Genomic DNA, 10,251 nt, shown 5'->3' on the forward strand with positions numbered 1-10,251 from the left:
ATATACTATGATCAAGAGGAGTGAAAGCTCTAAGCTTGGGGATGCCCCCGTGGTTCACCCCTGCATATTTTAAGAAGACTCAAGCGTCTAAGCTTGGGGATGCCCAAGGCATCCCCTTCTTCATCGACAACATCATCGAGTTCCTCCCACGAAACTATATTTTTATTCGAGTCACATCTTGTGTTCTTTGCTTGGAGCGTCGGTTTGTTTTTGTTTTTGTTTTGTTTGAATAAAATGGATCCTAGCATTCACTTTGTGGGAGAGAGACACGCTCCGCTGTTGCATATGGACAAATATGTCCTTAGGTTTTACTCATAATGTTCAAGGCGAAGTTTCTTCTTCGTTAAATTGTTATATGGTTGGAATTGGAAAATGCTACATGTAGTAATTCTAAAATGTCTTGGATAATGTGATACTTGGCAATTTTTGTGCTCATGTTTAAGCTCTTGCATCATATACTTTGCACCCATTAATGAAGAAATACATAGAGCTTGCTAAAATTTGGTTTGCATATTTGGTCTCTCTAAGGTCTAGATAATTCTAGTATTGAGTTTTGAACAACAAGGAAGACGGTGTAGAGTCTTATAATGTTTACAATATGTCTTTTATGTGAGTTTTTGTAACATCCCAGAAAATACAACACAAAACAAACAAAGTTCCCTAGTTCCAAATTTTGGAACCAACAAAAACTTTTATTAAATTAAGCTTGGTAAGTAATAATCTTGCATAATGCTTGTGCTATTGCCATGATTGCTTGTTATGAGTAATTGAAATAATCATAAACCCTAAAGACTCACCCCTCTTCTCATCATTCTAGTGAAAATAAAATAAAAGGAAATTAAATAGGAAAAAGGCATATGTGCCTATGGCTACAATTATAAATATTTACCCTAGACCTTTTTACTTGACTTAAAGGATGGGAAAAGCTTTATAAACCTTATATAGCACTTCTTACATCTTTGCCAAGTTGAAACTACAAAGAATATAAGGAAATTAAAAATGCCATAGAGGCATATGAGAGCTAAATAGCAAATATGTGAAATTAAGAAAACTAACCCTAGGACTTGTGTGAATGGTTGGATCACCTCCATATATCTTTTCAACATTCAACAAAACCAATTGGGCCAAATCAAGTCAAAGTAAAAATAAAATACCACATATGCATAAAAGCATATGTGACACATAGGCATTGCACCAAACATTGACCTAGGTCTCTAAACCTTGACCAAATGGTGTGGCATCATCTCCAAACCTATTATAGCACTAAATGGACCCTAACCCATGCCCAAGTGAAGCAAGATACAACCCTTGACAAGTTTATTAAAATTTACACCTCATCTCTTATGTATTAAGGCCAAAATTGCAAATCTTTGAATAAGACCATTTGATTTAGTTTCAATGCTCTTAAAATGTTTCTAAACTCATAAGAACCACATTAGATTCAACCAAAGTCAAATCAAATGGATAGAAATCAAATAGGGAGAAAATTCTCAAAATTCACTCACATACACATATGCCAAAATGCAAATCCTTCACCAAGGCCAAATTTGCTTGCCCCATTGCTTCTAAAATACTTCAATATGATAAACTAACACAATTGCATCAATGGATCAAGAATTAAATCAAAGCAAAACTCAAATTCAACATACATGTGATAATGGTCATTTTGTCACTTTATAAAATGTTCCCCTCTTTACCCCTCTGGCTTTGACTTTTCTTCAACTAAACCTTGTCAACCAAAGCCATGTCATCCAAGACCATGTCAAGGTGAGTACTTTTCATGTTGACCATCATGGATAATATTGACTAGGTTGACCAGAATAAGATTGACAAGTGGAGACTTTGAAACTATGTGAAGATGAACACATTTTGAAATTCTTGTAAACCTTGACCAATTTGACCACCACCACCACCATTCAATCACAATTAATATATAAATAAGCTCCACCAAAAAGAATTGCAAAAATCCAAATAAAAGTTCATGCGGCCATTGTGTCGAGCACCTTGTGTGCACAAATCTGGAAATGTGGAACATGCTATAAACCTCTGGTCCAAAGCCTCCACCACCTTCTTTTGGTGATCATCACACTCCTGTACCTCCCCTGCATCAGTGCTTGTCCTTGCACTGGTAGATTAAAGTGAGAAAATGGGGAGAGCAAGCTCATGCCGTGCACCATGCCGGCCACCATGGCACTCGAGCAACCTGAGCCCCTACTCTCCCCTACACCTTGTCATTGAGCATCTCTGGTACACCAGGACACTGCCTGTGCACGGCCAAGCCTCCCCCTTGCACGCTATGAGCCGGAACGCGCGTGCCCAGACACGCCAGAAAACGTGCCAGGCACGCGGTGAGCGCGCCCTGGCCTGTCCCTGGACGCGCCCGAGCACACCGTCGGCCCGTTGCCCTCGTCCACCTATCCCTCTCTCACTTTGCACTCTCACGGCCCTCTGCGCCCGCAACCCGCTAGACAAACTCGCTAGCCCGCGCGTACACCCTAGCCCTCGCCATGATCGCCACTCTACCGCCACGGTACTGCAAGCCTTTGATCATTGCCGGCATGCTCCCGTCCTTCCCCTTGCTGCCCTTCACGCGCATCGTACACGCCATGATCGCAGCCTACCTAGCGCACCCCCTAGCTTGCCCCTTCGCGCCCTGGAAAGACCTCGCCGTCGAGGACCTCTCACAGCACCCGCCGGTCACCACCTCAGCTATAAAAAGAGGCCACCCCAGCACGAGTTCCTCACACCCCTCGCTTCCTCTCCTCTCCCTCGACCTCCTCCACCTCTTCTCCCCACCGATTACTCCACGGTGAGCTCCAATTTCTCGCCGGAGACCCGCAAGCCGCCGCAGATCAATCCGGTGATCCACGCCACCCCGAGCTCCGCCACGGTACAAGGGGCCTATTCACCCTCGCCAACAAAGCCTCGACCACCGCCCTCGACCTCCGGCGACCCACAGCGCCCTCCGACCCCCTACCTCGCCGGCGCAGTGAGCTCCTCTCCCCCGACGTTGACGACGAAGCTCCACCGTCCGATCATCATCTGATCCATCGGCTCGCGCTCGCGAGTACCGTTTCGGGTTAAAGAGAGACCGACGGGTGGCCCCTCACATGTCAGCTGGCCCGCGGTGGTGAAACGTTAGTTGGGCCGGCCCAGTTCTGTTATTCTGTTGAGCCCGTTAGATTTTCCCGCGCGGCCCACAACATTCAAATTCGATTTAATCTATTAGTTCAAATTCAATACTGGTGCCAACTTCAAATTTAAATAGTTTAAATTCTACTGAACCAAATTTAGTAAATTTTATATATTTAGAAAGCTCAGGAAATTATCTAAATAATGGCACTGGCCTCATGTCCAAATTCGAAATAAAATTTAAATGATAAAAATAATAAGGCAGGGACTTTTCTGACTTCAAATAAATATTAGAAATTATCTAGAAATGATTTTAAGTTGATTCCAACTCTAATAAATCACATTTGACATAATCTAATTGTTTATGCAAAAATATATCATAGTTGTTTTGCATGATCATGAACTAGAGTTAAAATAATGGCTATGGAACCATTTCTAGAATAGTTAATACCTACACATAGAATTATTTAAATAGTATGAGGGCTTCTCTCTTATTTAAATTGTGATCCTAAGTAATTCAAATAGAGGTACTGACCTAGATCAAATAAGTCTCATGCTTGGCTAATTAGAAAGTTTAATCATTTAGATGATAGTTTAACTTATATGAAGCATAGTTCCTCAATTAAATTATTAAACCAAATAGTTCAATGAGAAGTAATAACACATATATTATTAAACCCTAGATTCCTATTGGAAATACTTAATCTTTTTCATAAGTAGTATTTAAATATTTCAAGCCTATTGATTAAATCATCCGATAGACTTTGGGCTCATTTAAATCTTACCTCAACCAAATTAATATGAAGTAGATCCCATGGTCAACTAAAATTCACTTTTAATTAATTAATAATAGTAAACCATTACAAGGTGTTACTAAAATAGTATGAGGTGCTCACCTCATTTAAATTATCTTTCTCAAATAATAGGAAGTAATGTGTTGACCTTTAATTCACTAAGCTCATACTTGCTCCCTTATAAATCTTAAAGCTAAATAATAATTAAATTAATTAAATCACATGAGATGATGAATCTCATATAACTCACTTTCTCAAAATACTAAGTGTGAAGTGTTGACCTTGGTCAACATGGGATCATCCCTGGTTATTTTGAGAATCTTAAATCACCTCAATAATAGTCCTTTAAATTTGTTACACTTATGTGCTAAATCATATGAGAGATACTCCTTTTATTTAAATCTAGTTCTCAAGTAATTCAATATGAGGTAGTGATCATGGTCTAAGTAACCTCATCTTGAATTATTGAGAGGCATTAAAACACTACCATGTAGTATTAAATTGCATGAGGTATGGAACCTCATTTAAATCATTTTCTCAAATGGTAAGTATGAAGAGGTTGACTTTAGTCAACCTAGGTCATATATTATTCATAAGAGAAATTAAATCTTAAGAAGATTCAATGAGAGGAAATTATTTTTCTATTATTAAATAAGGAAACCCTAGCATAATCTTGTAATAAATATTAAGTAGTAATGCTAGATCATTGTGTGAGCCACTAAGGCTACTTAAGACTACTTAAGTATTGTTTGGTGATTGTATCCTCGTATTCGTTTATAGACGCTAGTACCGGAGGCTGTCAAGAGGAGGAGGTATTCTACCAAGAGGAAGAAGAAGAATACTTTGATCACTTCACCAATCAAGGCAAGCTAGTATTCTGCAAGCTGATATTAATATTACCCCTCCAAGCAAGCTAACCTTCTTGCAAGCTAGACTAATGCAAGATGCAAAGCTCTACTAGAGCAAGGCATCATTACATTTTACTTTATGAACCTATCCCAAAGCTTTTGCTTTATAAGCTTTACTTAATTTTATTTATCAAAGTTACCTTTTTGATTTATGATTCACTTGGTGGAAATATAGAGTAGTACAAGAAAATCACACTTAGCCTAGCAAGCTCCAAGATACTTATCACCCCTCATGAAATAGTTGCTAGTGCTAATCAATTAAAACTTGACTACTCTAGATGGGAACATGTGACTTTGAAATGAAGTGGAAACCTTGGAATGATGGTTCATTTAATTGAATGACTTTGAAGGTGAATATGACCATGAGAAGATGGTGATTTTTGATATAAAACTGATGGTTGGGTTTGGATGCGATACCATTCCAATTTTGAAAGTACCCCCACAATACCCAAAATGGGTACGGGCTTAACTAGAAATTTATGTGCTTTAGTATGGGTTCCCTCTAAACAAGCGTCATAGGGGTTATGCCAAGGGCTGCCTCCAAAGACATCTGAGATGATGTGAAATGACGTGATTGAAGTGAATTGTCCGGCCCAAGCCCTGTGCAGTTCCCGGGTTAACAGGTTGGTTTTCACCGGGAGGCCAAGCTCATGGGGAGAGGTGCCTGTACTAGAGTATATAAGTGAAAGGTTATGGTTGGTAGTCCGCATACGGAGTATGATAAATCAGGGCCAGCTAACCCTGACGGATTATTGCAAATATTGTGGCACAAGTGTACGACCTCTGCAGAGTGTAGAACTATTCGAATAGCCGTGTCCACGGTTACGGACGATTGGAAAGGCCATACTGTTCCGTCATCAAACCATTTTCAAAATTGTGACATATGACTGGTGACTTGCTGTTGCAAGTTGAATGTGACTTGCGGTTGCAAGTTGAATGGTGTAACATCCCAAGTTTGCAACAAATAATAAAGCAAGTGAGATTTCAATTACTCAAAATTTACAATTAACAAAAACTTTTTCTATGCATATAGTGCCACATATAGTTTTGTGCATCTAAGTGATTTTCTTGTGTGCTATTGCCATAATGAGTGTTAGCATTATTCACCTATTGCTATGAGAACACTAACCAAGATCACAAAACCCTAAATTGAGGAGAATTCAAGAAAATGGGAAAAACCCATTTCTCACTCACATACACTTTATGCAAAAATGCAAAATCACCACCAAGGCCATAATTGCTTGCTTCCTTGCTTCTAAAAAGCTTTAATATGATAAACTAACACAATTGTATCATTGGATCATGAATCAAAGCAAGAGAAATCAAGAACTCATCATACATATGATAATGGTCACTTGGGTGAAAAATATTTTCTTCACCACTTTGCACCCCTGTATTTCTTAAAACCTAAACTAAACTTTGTCAACCAAAGCCATGTCATCCAAGACCATGTCAAGGTGAACACTTTTCATGTTGACCACCATGTCCAGAGTTGACTAGGTTGACCAGAATTTAATTGCCAAAACAGGACCAGAGAATAAAATGAAGATCATCTCAAATTTGAAACTTTGCAATTCTTTTCCAAATTGAGTGCCACCACCACCAAAACCTCACATTAATTATATCATCAAGATTCACCAAAAAGAATTTCAAAATATGAAACTTTTCTTCATGCGGCCATTGTGTCGAACACTTGGCGAGCATGATTTCCAAATGGTGCTACACACCAATATCCACTGGTTTCTTCCCTAAACCCCTTTGCAAATGTGATCATGAGCTAGTTCTACACCCCCTGCCTCTAGCCCAGTACTTGCATGGTCGATTAAAGCCAAGGAAAAACCCTAAACTATGCAACACCACACCATGCCGGCCACTTTGGCATCTCCACCTCTAGCCCTCCTCTCACACTTTCTTCTTGTCCTGGAGCATCTACACTGCATAAGGAATCGAACGGTACACGCACGCGCGAAGCCAAGCCTTGGCATTGGCCAGAACGGCCATGGCCAAAACCATGCCAGTACACGCCCATGCCGCGGTGAGCGCGCTCTGGAACGCGCCAGAGCACCGTGCACTTGAACGCGCCCGTCCTTGCCCTGCATCCCTACCACCGCGTCGTCTAGCCACTCCACTCACTCTACGTCCTAGACACGCTCAAGCACCGTCCGAGCCTTGTCGCCGTCGTCCTCGTCGTCGACGTACCGCGGGTACCGCGATGATTACTCGGAAGAAATCGAGCGTTTCCGTAGCCCTATCTCTCGCGCCAGCTAGCCGTTGAGCATCGCCAGGACGACGCCTACAAGATGCTGTACTCGCCTTGCCCTTTCGATCGACGGAGAAGCCGCGCCATGGCCGTGCCCTTGCAGCACGCTCGGCCACCTCCCTCCCTCTATAAATACCGACGATCGGCACCCTCACTCCTCACACAATCTCCTCCCCTCTCCTCACTGAGCACTTCTACACAGCCAATTTCACTAGAGCTCGCCGGAGCTGCTCGAATTGCGAGCTCGAGTCCGCCGGAGCCCGCGGAAGCTCTGCGTCGATTGGAGCCTCCCCGAGCGCCGCCACTTCACCAGGCTGTTCCTCGTCGACCACCACTTCTCCGAGCACCTTGCCAGAGACCTGCAACGGCCTGGTAAGCTCTCCGACCCCCTACTGGAGCTCTGGGTTCGCCGGAATCTCGCCGGGGACGACGACACACGCCAGCCGTTGATCTGCTTCTTGATCCAACGCTCCCCATCGCTCGTACCGCTTCGGCGTGTTATGAGGCGCCGACAGGTGGCCCCCACCTGTCGGCGCAGCCCGCCCGCACCCAGTTGCTTGCTGGGCTGCGAAGTGAGTTTAAAACTCGTTTCGGCCCGTTAGCTTTTCCCGCCCAGGCCCAAAATTCAAATAGAAGTTTAAACTTAATATGAATTGTGCTGCAGATGGTTTAGTAAAAATTGAATAGTTTGAAATCTGCCAAACCAAATCTAGCAAACTTTATATCTTTGGAAAGCTCATGAAATTATCTAACTTATGCCACTGGCCTCATGTCCAAATTCGTATTAATTTTTAAATGATAAAAATAACAAGGCAGAGCCTTTTCTAACTTCAAATAATTATTAAAAATAATCTATAAATGATTTTAAGTTGATTCCAATTCTAATAAATCACAAATGATGTTCTCTAATTGATTATGCAATAATATAGTCAGGTTATTTGCATGATCATGGACTAGATCAAATAAAATAGCTATGTAGTTAATTCTAGTACCATTTAACTTGAAATTCAAATTTAATGAATAGTATGAGAGCTACTCTCTCATTTAAATCTTGATCCTAAGTAATATAACCAGGGGGAATGACCTAGGCTAAAGAACCCTTGATAAATATTACTTAGAGATTTTAATGCATTTAAAATAATAATATGATAACATGTGTAGGGTAGCACTTAAATTAAATTAAGACTCACATATAATAGATATGAAATGTTGACTTGGGTCAACCTATATTTCATACCTGATTATTATATGGAGAGATTAAATCTTATTACAAAGTAAAGAGAAGAAATGAATTTCTTTAAGGATCTACCTATCTAAATTTAAGAAATAGGAATAATGAGAGGAAATTATTTTTCTAATAAATAAGAAATCATCAAATAACTCACCATGCCATGTTTGATTGATAATAGGACTAGAGTGTGAACTCTTTGAGTGTTCCTAGTTTAGCATATGAGTTTGGTTTAGTATTTATACCTCGTATTCGTATATAGACGCTAGTAACGAGGATTACCAAGAGGAGGAGGCCTACTCCCAAGAAGAGGAAGAGCACTTTGATCACTACTCAGCTCAAGGCAAGCTAACCCTTGCTAAATACAAATGCTTAGCTCTACAAGAGCAAAGGCATCATCACACTTTACTTTTATGTATTACCTATCCCATGTTTTACTTAATTTTACTTTGGCTTATTTACTTCAAAGTACCTTTTGAGTTATGATTCACTTGGTCTAGAATAGAACAATACTTGGGTTAGATGAACACAAATCAAAGTTAGATTAGCACCCCTCATTTAGTGGCTATTGCTAATCAATTAAAATTTGACTACTCTAGATGGGAACAAGTGATGTTGATATGAAATTGAAACCTTGGGAATGATGGTTCATTCCAAGGAATGACTTTGAAGGTGAATATGACCAAGAGAAGAGGGTGATTTTTGATATAAAACTGAGATGGGTTTGAATGCGATACCTTTCCAATTATACAAGTACCCCCACAATACCTGATTATGGGTAGGGCTTAACTAGAAACTTGTGTATTTTAGTATGGGTTCCCTCTAAACAAGCATCATAGGGGTTACGCCGAGGCTGCCTCCGTATGTGAGAAATGATGTGAATATGAGGTGAATGTACGACCCAAGCCCCGTGCGGCTTCCGGGTTAACAGTTGGTTCTCACCGGGAGGCCAAGCTCATGGGGAGAGGTGCCTATACTAGGACATATAAGTGAAAGGTTATGATTGATGATCCGCGTACTGAGTTACGATGATTCGGGGTTATTCTCGACGGATGAAATCAATAGTTGTGGCACAAGAGTACAACCTCTGCAGAGTGTTAAAACCTATTCGAATAGCCGTGTCCGCGGTTACGGACGGTTGGAAGGGCCATACTACTTCCATTATCAGGATTTATGTTGAAATAATAATGGTGATTGATGAATTGTCTTGAATCCCAAATGAATGGTGGGAATGACACTAATGTTCCCACTTGAGTTAGTCTATTAAATAATGAGGATTTTATTAAGTGTTTATTCAAAGAAAACTTGGCTTTATGCAAATAAACTTAGAGCTTAGTACCCCTTTAATACAATATATTATGCTTTACCCTAGTATTAGTTTGCGAGTACTTTAAAAGTACTCATGGCTTTGCCCTGGCTATTCAAATGCCAGACTATGAAGAGGAGCAACAAGTATCAGGATGACGGACAGCAGGACGTCTATGATAACTAGGATCGTCTTCTAACGTCAAGCGTTGCCTGTGGAATTATGAGTCCACTTCTACTACTACGCTTCCGCTACTTATGTGTGATGTTGAACAATCTATTTGTGTAATATTGGATCATGTGATCCCTTTATGTAAGACCTTATGTGTTGTAATAAATGATGACTCTGAACGACTTACTATTATATCTCGCAAAAACAATCTTCCTGGGATTGCGATGTATGATATGATAGGGCATCCGGACTTAAAAACCCGGGTGTTGACAAGTTGGTATCGAGCCATTGTTTGACCTTAGAAGACCTTAGTTAGAATGGACGTCCAACAAACTTAGTTTATAATAAAATAGTTATGAAAATACACTCCTACCCTTACCTTGAAATTCTTTTTCGAAATAATCCCTTTCATTGATTATTACTTAAAATTATGAACACTGACAATTATTAAC

The sequence above is a fragment of the Lolium rigidum genome, chromosome 7 (assembly GCF_022539505.1).
Source record: "Lolium rigidum isolate FL_2022 chromosome 7, APGP_CSIRO_Lrig_0.1, whole genome shotgun sequence".
In the NCBI taxonomy this organism is placed as follows: domain Eukaryota; kingdom Viridiplantae; phylum Streptophyta; class Magnoliopsida; order Poales; family Poaceae; genus Lolium; species Lolium rigidum.